Source organism: Triturus cristatus, chromosome 3_1 (genome assembly GCF_964204655.1).
Source record: "Triturus cristatus chromosome 3_1, aTriCri1.1, whole genome shotgun sequence".
NCBI classification, from domain to species: Eukaryota; Metazoa; Chordata; class Amphibia; order Caudata; family Salamandridae; genus Triturus; species Triturus cristatus.
In genome coordinates this window covers 917,979,010-917,991,081 of record NC_140583.1, presented here as the reverse complement: position 1 = coordinate 917,991,081, position 12,072 = coordinate 917,979,010, and the positions used below count along the sequence as shown (strand labels likewise).

General features: G+C 47.4%; 1 protein-coding gene across 22 annotated transcripts in view; it reads right to left on the bottom strand.

The window, feature by feature from the left end:
- BAZ2B (bromodomain adjacent to zinc finger domain 2B) overlaps window positions 1-12,072 on the bottom strand; it is a 1,481,286-nt gene that overhangs the window by 656,329 nt on the left and 812,885 nt on the right. The window lies entirely within an intron of this gene.

Here is a 12,072-nt window from a genome sequence, read left to right as displayed (position 1 = left end):
GAATCACAGGAAGTGGAGTGTAGCATCCCTGTCGAGATTCAAACCCGGTTCTCCAGCTTCGAGGTCGTCCGCCGTAGACGTTCTGCCATATCTTCTCCCATTCATGCTTTTCTTATCCACGTATTTATTAGAGATATTTTCTTTTGTTTCCCTATTATAATATTTACTCTTACTGTCCATTATGTCTCCCTCTCTCTCTATCAATCTATACATAATGAAGAGTCAGCAACAGTGACTCTAAACTTATGGTTCAGTCACATTTTCAACTGAAAATTGCTATTTTGGATTGCCAATAAATGAGGGTCCATTTGTCAAATCTGCATGAAACACACTCCTAGCAAAACTAGCTAAGGTCCTACATGCCAATTTTGGTGCAGATCAGAGAAGGAGAAAAAGTTAAGGCCTGCAGAAGCTCAGTGGTGTCTTGGAGATAGTCAAGGCAGTCAAAACAAAGAGGAACATTTGTATGAAGATGGCTCTGTATATACTATACCAAAGTAAGTTATAGTGTGCACAGAGTCCAGTGGATCCCCAAAGGCTTACAGAGGTAACAGTAGATAATACCTTACTCTCTATTGGCTTTTATTTTACGGAGTTTTATATAGCGCGAACTTGAACCAAAGGTATCGGGTATCAGAGCGCTTAACATAGCACCAGTTGCGTTACATGAGGACAGATTCATTTTTTTTAAATTAGGCACGGGGAAATTAAGTGATTTGCCCAGAATCACAGGATGTTCAGCGTCATTGCTGAGACTCAATCCCAGTTCCCCAGATTTGAGGTCGACCACCCTAGCCGTTAGGCCAACTCCGCTCCCCTTAGGCCAACTCCTCTCCCCTCTTGTGGTAGTGGGCGAGCAGCAAGGCTTTATCAGAGGGTAGTGTTATGAATTTATTGTACACACTCAGGCAAGAAATTATGTCACACACTGAACTCAGACCAATTGTTTGTATCAAAAATATTTCTTTGTTGCATTTTATTTATAGAACCAAGCAGGACCTGGTACAGGTAAATATGATTGTACTTTTCAAGACAGATTGTTAAAAAGCAAAGTTGAATGACGAATGACTTTACTTACAGGTCTGTAGAAAAGTGCAAATACAGTTGTAATTACTTTTGGATTACTTTTCAGGATTGCTTTTTCTACTGTCTGATATGCCTAGATATCACACTGGGACATTTCCTGGATAAAAGGTAAGTAAGTCAGTTTTGTCAAAACACAGTTTATTGGGTTCTCAAACAATTTTCAACTCCACACTTACAACTTTTTCACAGAAAAGCAGTCAATGCAGTACTATGGGAGACAATCAGGTCATCGGTTTAATGGTGAGTCATCGGTCTTGTGAGTAGGGTTTCTGAGGTTAGAAACAGGTTTCCCCCATGGTCAAGAATGCACTAAAAGAACACCCTCAGCAGCACTAGGGCGACCTGGTGCAGAGTGCTGAGGCTCAATGTTATCCAATGGGGATAGGGGGCCTGAGGTTGGTGGTGATCCCGGCCACGCCACTTGGATGTGGGAACAAAGCTCATAGGGTTTAGCTCAGGGCAAAGGGGATCGAAGATAACACACAAGGTGCACCAACAACGGCTCAGGGTCGGCTGGGTGCAGGGTGCTGGATTGACGTTGGGAGCCCTGTTGGTTTCAATCGGAAGCTCCGGTCAGAACAAACACTGCAGACTCAGGCACAAAGATCTTCTGGAGGCAGCCACCAGTTGGAGAGCTAAGTTGGGATGCAAGTTTGGATGCCGAGGGATACCGTCGGTTGGGCCACCCAAGGACATGGGGCGTTGGGTGCAGGGGTGTCTTTTGGCATCGGGTTCTGATGGAAGGCAGGGCAGGTCCTCCGGGTTCTGGAGTGCTGCTGGCTGCAGGACACAGCAGGATTCCGCTGGAGCAGGCCGAGGTCGGGCAGACCAGTAGGGCTGGGCCCAAGTCAGTTGGTGTCCTCCTCCTCTTCCTTTAGCTCAGCTTTTCGGTCCTTCTCCTTTCTTCTGGTATGAGGAGGCAAGGTTTGGGGTTGCACCTAAATACTAAATTTAGGGGTGTTTCAAGCTGAAACCAATGGGTCCCTTCCTTGTGATGGGTACACCCCTATTATGCCACCCTCCAGTGGGAGGGAAGCATAAGCCTCTCGCTGGTTGGCTGGGTCTCCCATCTTCAAGATGGCGGGCACTGATAGTTGTGCTTCGCCTCGCCTCCCCCACCTGAGGGGTGGGGTTGGCAAAGCTGGGCATATCTCTCCTCCTTTATTGGTTTTCATACAGATTCTTCAACCCAAAGTCGGGATCAGAACCAGTGGGGGCCAGGTTCTGGGAGCAGCAAATGGCTGGGTCAGCTCACAAAGGCGGCAAGCCTCTGATGCTTCCCCTTCATGGACCCTACCCATCCTGGTGTAGGAGGCTTGGCACCTCTGCCCAGAATGTGCTTTGTTTCAGGACCCCAAGAGCGGGAGGCTCTCGACCCAGGGGTCCAGAAATATGTCTGGGGGTGGCAGCTGGCGAGCAGCCAGTCAACCAGAACACTAGTTAGGTCGTTTTTCAGGAGGCATCTCTAAAATGCCCTTGAGTGCATTTGGCATTAAATCCCACACTGGCATCAGTGTGGGTTTAATGTGCTAAAAAGTTTGATATCAAACTTCCCAGATTTCAGTAAAGCCATTATGGTGCCGTGGAGTGCGTGATGAAACTCCTAGACCATATACTCTTTATGGCTTTACTGCACTTACAATGTCTAAGAATGGGCTCATGCACCTGTACTCTTACCAGCGGTATAGTGCACCCAGCTAGAGGGGTGGCATACCTATGCCATAGGCAGGGATGTGTGTCATGTCGACTCTTCACTTTGCTCTACACCAAAACACACAGCCTGCACTAAGAGTGTCAATATATGTGCTGCAGCCCTTAGAGGCCTTCCCTGGTCACAGTGCCCTTGGTACCTATGGTACCTCTAACAAGGGACTTACATGTGGTCAGAGAGTGGCCAACAGGGTTTGCAACAGTACAGTTTTAGGGAAAGAGCATAGGCCCCGGGTACATGGTTGGCAGAAATCCAGGACACACTCAGTCAAAGAACATCCACATCAGGCAAAACGTACGGGGCAACCATGCAAAAAGGGGCATTTTCCTACAACATTTTCTCTTACATTTTACTTTGGAGGCTGATTCATCAATAGCACTGCTCTACAAAACTACAAAAACACTGTTTCAAACATGGAAGGTGGTTCCCATATCTTTATAGTGCACAGAGTATTTAGAGAACTGTCCAAGGGCAAAACCAAGAACTAGGCTCTTGGAAACAGAATCGTGTGTATGCTTCTCAGTTTTCGCTGACTTCAGCCATAAAAGAAGATAGACTTAGGGATCAGTTAGACTAAGCCAGCCTTCGCCAACAAGTAGCTTGTGAGCTACTGGTAGCTCACCAGCAACCTGCAAGTAGTTCTCCTTTGGGCAGCCCAGCCTCCCAAATTAGAAGCTTTAGCTTAGCTAAATAAACATATGAATACAATCTTGGACAGGTGATCCAATAGATTCCAAGAAATCTCTGAGGTAAAATTAACACAACTTGCAATAATGCATAAACCCTACCTACCTATGAGAACTGCACCAGTCAACAGAGTTGAGTGCGAACATGGATACGATAACCCTCCAAGATGTCCAAAGGACAACACCAATACTGTGATTTAATCCGCAATGATAGCAGAACAAATTCACTCCACTGGTAGCAAGCAACCCTTTCCAGTCTATTCTCTGATAAGCATGATTAAGCAAGAAGATGCAGGATTACATGACCCATCAGATTCACCAACCACTGCCCAGCTAGTCTTCAAGTAGAGTTAAACATACACCCTGAAAACGTAATCACTTGTCAATATTACTAATACCTTTATGAAAACCATGGTGGCTGCCAAGATACCGAACAGCAGCATTGTAAAGTGAAAATGCTTCTCCTTTTTCTTACATACCCTAGACATTTCCTGTTGTATTTTGTAATTAGTTTATGAAAATGAGCATTCCAAAGATAAAAAGACTTCTCTGTTGTAAAAGTTTACATTTGCAGTTTTGAATCTCCCAATCTCAGCGAATTGGTTAAGAAATCTGAGCTCCACTATAGGTCTCAAACTTCCCCTTTTCATGGGTGCCAAGATGTTTGTGTGGGGGGCAAGAAGATCGAAGATAGCAGGTGGTGGTGTATTCAAAAACAGAAGTAACAATCCTCTTTACCATTTGGCAGACCTACCGGTCTTCAGTAATTTCTTCCAGTTTTCAAAAGAATACCACTGCTAACTCTTACAAGTCACCAACTTTTCAAAGCAGTTTTGAGGTTGAGGTAGTGAAGAATAGCCTAGAGGATATTGTCTGCTGTTTTCTTGTATAAGCAGTAACTACGTAGGTGGCACTGGTTGTGTTTGCTGCACCACTCAATTGAATTGGTGATGATATCCAAATAACTTTCTGCACTGCTAGTAGAATTTTCATGTAAGACAGTGTGATGCTAAAGAACAAGCAGTAGCTCAGCTCAGATTTCTCTAAGGAGTGGTTAGCTTCTTCCCTGAACAACCCATTTAAAGGCATATCCAGCAGTTGAGCATCAATGTCACCAAAGATTTAATTCCAAACAGACCTCTTTGGTTTGACTCCTGGCAGTATGAAACATTTCAATGGATCGACATTGTCTATGCCCCATATCATCTGTTCCACAATTGAGGAGGTCTGCAAAGAGTTTATACTCTTCAGGAAGACTGGAAATTGCTATCATTACCATCTCCCATTAAGCATGGAAAAACCGGTCTATGAGACAAGCAGCGCTGCAAACCTTCAAATCCAGGTTCCCCAATTCAAACACTTTCCATCCTAAATAGTTCAAATGTTTAGACTCCTAAAGTAAGGAGAAGCTGACAAAGGTATTTTACCACAGCACACTAGAGGAGGCCCAGACCGCTAGGCCTTCAAAGATAGGATGCATTACTAAGAAAGATACTTCTGTAAGCATGGGCATATTCTTCCTAGCTGAAAAAACATCAAACAGCTGTGACAGAGCAATGCTTTTATCAAGTAACACTATTTGTGTCTGTTATAGCCTCATTAAAAGGCAAAACTGCTTTGGAAGAGTGTTAGGATCTATATAAAGGAATATGCTACTTACCAGTATGCATCTGTTCTTGGCATGTAGAGCTGCAGATCTATACACTGTGCATAGCTCGCCATCTAGTGTTGGGCCCGGATGTTTGCAGTTTTTCCTCTTGGAAAGTCTTTGGATGTCACGAGGTCGGTGACTCCTCCTTTGGTTCGTATTGCGCATGGGCTTCGGCTCCATCCTCAGATTGTTTTTCGCCAGCAGGGAAAGATGGAGCATAGTGATAACAGTAAAGAAACCCATGTGTGTTGCATCTAAATAAGATAGACTGGAACGGATACAGGTAGCCGGGGAGGCGGGTGGGCGTGTATAGATCTGCAGCTCTACATGCCAAGAACAGATGCATACTGGTAAGCAGCATATTCCGTTCGAGGCATATGAGCTGCAGATTATACACTGTGCATAGACTATATAGCAGTACCCAACCCTAGCGGCAACCACCGGCATCCGTTGCAGTTGTTTGGAACAGTGTTTTTAGTACAGCCTGGCCCACACTAGCTTGTTGCTTGGTTTGCACATCTACACAGTAATGTTTTGTGAAAGTGTGCGGTGTTGACCATGTCGCTGCTTTGCAGATGTCATCTAGTGGTATGTTTCCTAGAAAAGCCATAGAAGCCCCTATCTTCCTTGTAGAGTGGGCTTTAGGGGGAACAGATAGCGTTCGTTTTGCTTTGTGGTAGCAAATCTGTATGCATTTTACAATCCACCTAGCTATCCCTGATTTAGAAATTGGGTTGCCTTTATGTGGTGGAGAGAAAGAAACAAATAGCTGTTTGGTTTTTCTGAAAGGTTGTGTCCTTTGGATGTAGTAAAGTAAAGCCCTTTTAACATCCAGTGTGTGTAAAGCCCTTTCCGCAACGGTTTGAGGTTGTGAGAAAAAGACTGGTAATTCTACCGACTGGTTTAGATGAAAGGGAGAAATGACTTTGGGTAGAAATTTTGGGTTGGTGCGGAGTACCACCTTGTTATGATGCATTTGAAGAAAAGGTTCCTGTATGGTGAGTGCTTGTATTTCACTAACCCTTCTAAGGGAAGTGATGGCCACTAGGAATGCTGTTTTCCATGTGAGAAACTGGAGCTCACATTTATGTAATGGTTCGAAAGGGGGTCCCATTAGCCTTGTGAGAACTATATTCAAGTTCCAGACAGGTGAGGGTGGTACTCTGGGTGGAATTACTCTTTTGAGGCCTTCCATAAAGGCTTTAATGGCAGGCACCCTGAAAAGTGACAGGTGCTGCCTGTTCTGTAAGTAAGCAGCAACGCTGCGAGGTGTAACCGAATGGATGTATAAGCTAGGTTACACCTTTGGAGATGGAGCAAGTAACATATAATATGCTGAATGGACACATTTAGAGGATCGATTGTGTTGTTGTGGCAGTAAACAACAAATATTTTCCACTTTGCAGCATAGCATGCCCTAGTAGTATGGCGTCTAGCATCCCTGATAATATTCATGCAATCAGGGGGAAGGTTAAGGTATCCGAATTCTAGGACGTCAGGAACCAGATCGCAAGGTTGAGCTGAGCTGGGTCCGGGTGCCTGATCTCTCCATGGTTCTGGGTTAGGAGTAAGGGTGGGCGTAGTTCGCGAAGTAGCACTTCGCGAAGCTACGCAAAGTGAAGTTCGCACTACGCGAGCTACGCGTAGCACTTCGCGAACTGCGAAGTAACATGTTCGCACTGTGCAAGATGTTGTTTTCAATGATTGCACAGTGCGGACAAGCAACCGGCACTGTGCAATCATTGAAAATGGCATCTTGCACAGTGCGAGCTGTAGTTTTCTGCTGCTCGAGTAGATTTTTACTCGAGCTGCAGCTTTCTCAACGCGAACTGGTAGTTTCTCATCGCGAGCGGTCGCGAGCATACGCGACCCCTCGCAATGAGAAACCTGACCTTCTCGCGTTGGGAATCTCGCCGGGAGGTTTATTTTCCATGCTCGCGATCGCGAACAAGGAAAAAGTCTCGCCAGGATGTCATTTTGCTTGCTCGCGGTCGCCAACTTGACGTTGAGGACCGCGAGCAAGCAAAAAATGACCGCAGCACTACGCAACACTACGCTACGCGTGTTCGCACTGTGCTACGTGCAGTTCGCGTAGTGCGAAGTAGCGCGAACTTCGCAAACTACGCGAGCGTAGCGTAGTGCTTCGCCCAGGCCTAGTTAGGAGGCATGGTGAGAGGTGTAGCTTTTGGTGTGGTACTACCGAGAGTTCCAGCAGTGTGGTGTACCACGGTTGTCTGGCCAATGTTGGAGCTACTAGGACCAGTGTTGGGGAATGTTGTTGTAGCTTTCGCACCACTAATGGAATTAGTGGGAGAGGTGGAAAGGCGTATGCAAATTTGTTTGACCAGTTAATCCATATCGCATTGCATGGACAATGGGTGTGGATACCTGGCGGCGAAGCTTGGGCATTTTTTGTTTTCGTGGGTGGCAAATAGATCTATGTGTGGATGCCCCCACTTCTGAAAGAACGGCTGAAGAACCTGTGGGTGAAGTTCCCATTCGTGAATCTGTTGCGTTTGTCTGCTGAACAGATCTGCCACGGTGTTTTGGACTCCTGGGACATGTTGGGCCAGGAGAAAGATTTTCTGTGGAATTGCCCATCTCCATATGCTCTGTGCTAATTGAGAGAGCTGTGGAGAGTGTGTGCCCCCCTGTTTTTGAATGTAGTACATGGCAGTCATGTTGTCTGTGCGAATGAGGACTGCCATGCCTGCAATCTGCATCTGGAAGGATTTTAGGGCTAGGAAGATTGCTAGTAACTCCAAATGGTGTAACTTCTGTTGCGGAGTCCACGTGCCCTGTACTGTGAGATGTAACAGATGAGCTCCCCAGCCGGAGAGCGATGAGTCTGTTAGTATTATTTGTGGAACCGGATCCAGGAACGGTCGACCTCTGGAAAGGTTTGTGGTGTTCCACTACTGCAGAGAGCGATGGGTGCGACCGTCTACCAACACCAGATCTGTCAGTTGCCCCTGGGCCTGGTTCCACTGGCGTGCCAGACACTCTTGGAGTGGACGCATCTGGAGTCTTGCATGGGGCACTATGAAGATGCAAGAGGCCATCATCCCTATCAGTTGCATAAACACTCTTGCTGGGAGAGAGTGTTGAATTATGAATTTGTGACACAGAGCCTGTATGTTTGCAATCCTGGCAGGATTGGGATAGGCTATGGCTTTTGAGGTGTCTATGGTAGCACCGAGGTATTGTTTTGTGTGTGATGGTATTAGGTGGGACTTTTGGTGGTTCACCGTGAAACCTAGCTGGTGAAGTAGTTGGATCGTAGCGGCGGTATGTTGCACACATTGTTCGTAGGACGTGGCTTTTATTAACCAGTCGTCCAGATACGGGAAGACGTGAATGTGCTGTCTTCTGAGGTGTGCAGCCACTACCGCTAGGCACTTGGTGAATACCCTTGGTGCTGTTGTTACCCCGAACGGGAGCACCTTGAACTGGTAGTGTTGTCCGTCTACCACAAATCTGAGGTACTTTCTGTGAGGCTGGTGTACCGGGATGTGAAAGTATGCGTCTTTCAAATCCAGAGTGGTGAGAAAATCGCCCTGGCAGAGGAGCGGAAGAACCTGTTGAAGGGTTACCATGTGAAAATGGTCTGAATGTATGTAAGTGTTTAGAGGTCTGAGATCTAGGATAGGTCGTAGAGTCTCGTCTCTCTTTGGAATCAGAAAGTACAGGGAGTAGACCCCTAAATTTTGTTGATTCATGGGGACCGGCTCTATGGCTTCTTTTTGCAGGAGGGAGATCACCTCCTGTATTAGTAACGTAGTATGTTCTTGAGACATATGGCGTTGCCTGGGTGGAATGTTTGGGGGGGTAGATGTTAGTTCTAGGCAATACCCTGAATGAATAATTTGTGTCACCCATCTTTCTGAGGTGATTGTCTCCCAGACGTGAAGGAAATGTTGTATTCTGCCCCCGACCGGAGTGGAATGGTCTGGAGGGAGCGGGGGAAAGTCATTGGGCAGGAGGTGTGGCAGAGCGGGCGGTATTTGTCTTGCCTCTGCCCTTATTATTATTGCATCTGTATCCGCCTCTTTGATAACCCTTTGTGAAGGTAGATTGAGGAGGGGATTTGTAGGACGTGGATGCACTATCCGAGGAGTAGCCTCTGTCCGTGCCCCGAAAGGAAGAGCGGCGAAAAGAGCGCCTGGGAGTATGTGACTGCAGGGCTCCCATGGATTTCGCTGTGTCAGTATCTTTCTTCATCTTTGAGGGCTTCATCAACTTTGGGGCAAAACAGATGATCTTTGTCGAATGGGTGGTTTAATATAGAGGCTTGTACCTCAGGTTTAAAACCTGAAACTCTGAGCCAGGCATGGCGGCGGAGAAGGACACTGGTGTTTATGGCCCTGGAGGCTGTATCTGCTGCATCTAGAGCACAGCATAAAGAGGTATTAGTTATTGTTTTTCCCTCTTGAATCAATTCATTAGCCCTAGTCTTGTACTTTTCAGGGAGATGGTGCATGATGGTCTCTAGCTCATCATAATGCGCCCTGTCGTATCGGGCCAACAGCGCTTGCGTGTTGGCGATACGCCATATATTGACGGCTTGTGACGCAGTGCGCTTCCCTGACACGTCTAGGAGCTTGGACTCTTTGTCAGGTTGTGGTGCTTCGCCTGACGCCTGGGAATTTGAGCGCTTCCTAGCTGTAGATACCACTGGGGAATCCAATGGTGCAGGGCCTTTAATGTATGAAGGGTCTGTGGGGGCGGCTTTGTATTTTTTCTCTATACGGGGGTTTAGGACCCTGGCCCTGACTGGGTCTTTAAAAACCTCCGATGCATGTTTAATTACCCCTTTCAACATAGGTAGAATGGCAGTAGACCTATGTGCATCGTCGAAGGTGTCTAGGAGAAAATCTTCCTCCACTGGGTCAGTATGTAACTCCACCCCGTGGTGGTGTGCCGCCCTTTGTAACAAGTGGTGAAAGCCTAAGGAATCTTCAGGTGGGGATTGCCTAGATGGGTAAAGGTCATCCTGTGGGACATCTGGTATGTCCGGATTATTATAGCCGTCCCATGGGTCTGGAGAGCCAGTAGGGGTGGGGTCTTGTGGCACATCTGCTGGATCATAATAAGGGTCTCCCAAATCGTCTGGGACAGGGGACAAGGTGGGGGAACGATGAGGTGGAGGAGGTGGAGGTGGGGAGGGTGGAGGAGGTGGAGGAGGTGGGGAAGGCACCCTGAAAGGAGAGGAAGCAATGTCTTTCCTCTTTGGAGGTGGAGGTGGAGCTGGTTTGTCCAAGTGTCTCTTTTTTGAAGACAATGTCAAGTGTCCAGTTTTTGGATCCTTGGTGAGTGTCTTTTGCAAAGGATCCGGTGTGAAAAGTTCTTGCGACACTGGTTGTTCGGTCGGCGCCGAAGGTTTCGGGGCTGACGGCTTTTTAGGCTTGTCTAAGCCGTGCTTCTTTGGGACCTCCGATTTTTTGGTCGGTGCCCAAGAAGGCTTTGGCACGGGAGTGTCGGTGCAGAGGGCCTTGTGATGTTTGGTAGGCGCCGGAAGAGTAGGCTTCGACACCGAAGGCTTTGGTGCCGGTTTCGGTGTGGAGGTGGAGACGATTTTTTCTTCGGTGCCGAAGGGTGTTTTTCGGCACCGGTGGTCGGCTGGCTCGAGCCCGAGCTGCCGGAAGGCTTAACAGGCTTCTTTACCGGGCCCGAAGGTGGGGTGTGAGAAGCAGTGTCCTTGGTCTTGCCTAGGCCCGGAGGCGAAGGTGTGACCGAAGCCTTTTTGGGTATCAGCGTGGGCGTGGGAGGGGGTATTGTACTCACGACCCGCTGCGCCGGGGTGATGTCCTCCACATCTGAGTCATCGGCCTCGGAAGTGCTGACGAGGTCGTTGTCCTCCTGTTCGATGTTCTGCTGTCCCGGAGCTTCGACGTCGTCCCCGAAGATGTCGACTGGAGCGGAGGTCGAGGAGTGCGCCATGTTGCGTCTAGCCCGTCGATCTCGAATAGTCTTTTTAGAGCGAAAAGACTTGCAGGCGGGACAGTCTCGGGCCTCGTGTTCTGGGGAGAGGCAGAGGTTGCACACCTCATGAAGATCAGTGTGGGGAAACTTGGACCCACATCGAGGGCACTTCTTGAAGGAAGTTCTTTCCATCAGCCGAGACCGGAGCCGGAATAGGCCCGAAGGCCGCCGTCGACGACCGGAATCGAAGAAGTGCCGAAGAGAAGGTGATTAAGATGATTTATGATCTTGAAGAGGCTCGATGAGCGAGGATTTTTGCGTCGATTGTTGAACTGGAAAGTTCGGAACCGGAGCGCGAAGTATTACATCCGAGCCCGATGGCGGAAAAAAACAATCTGAGGATGGAGTCGAAGCCCATGCGCAATACGAACCAAAGGAGGAGTCACCGACCTCGTGACTTCCAAAGACTTTCCAAGAGGAAAAACAAACTGCAAACATCCGGGCCCAACACCAGATGGCGAGCTATGCACAGTGTATAATCTGCAGCTCATATGCCTCGAACTAATTGTTTTTGCTCTTTCGGTGGTAAAGGTGGTGGTGTTACAGGAGCCATCATATTTCAGGCTCTGGTAGCTCAGATATCTGTAGACACAGGCACCAAAAGCACTGAATGAACCACAGTGGCTCCTGAAGGCTCACCCAGGGGCTTGTGAGCACAAAAGACAGACAGCTTAGTTTGCTGGACAGGTCGTACATTTTGCACCAAAGCTCCAGCACTCACAATGCTCACTTAAGTGTCGGGGATTATCTTCTTAGAAGAATAAGTCCATGCATATTCACAAGCATAAATCAGTGAATGGTTAGAAGCTTAAATTCATCCAGCATATTATTTCAACCCCAAAGATATCTTAGTAATACCTATTATTTGTGGTTAAATCCATCATTTCTTTACTTCTTGAAAGTTAGAGGATAATATTTTTAAATGATCTCCAGAAGCTATTTGCATCAAATAATTT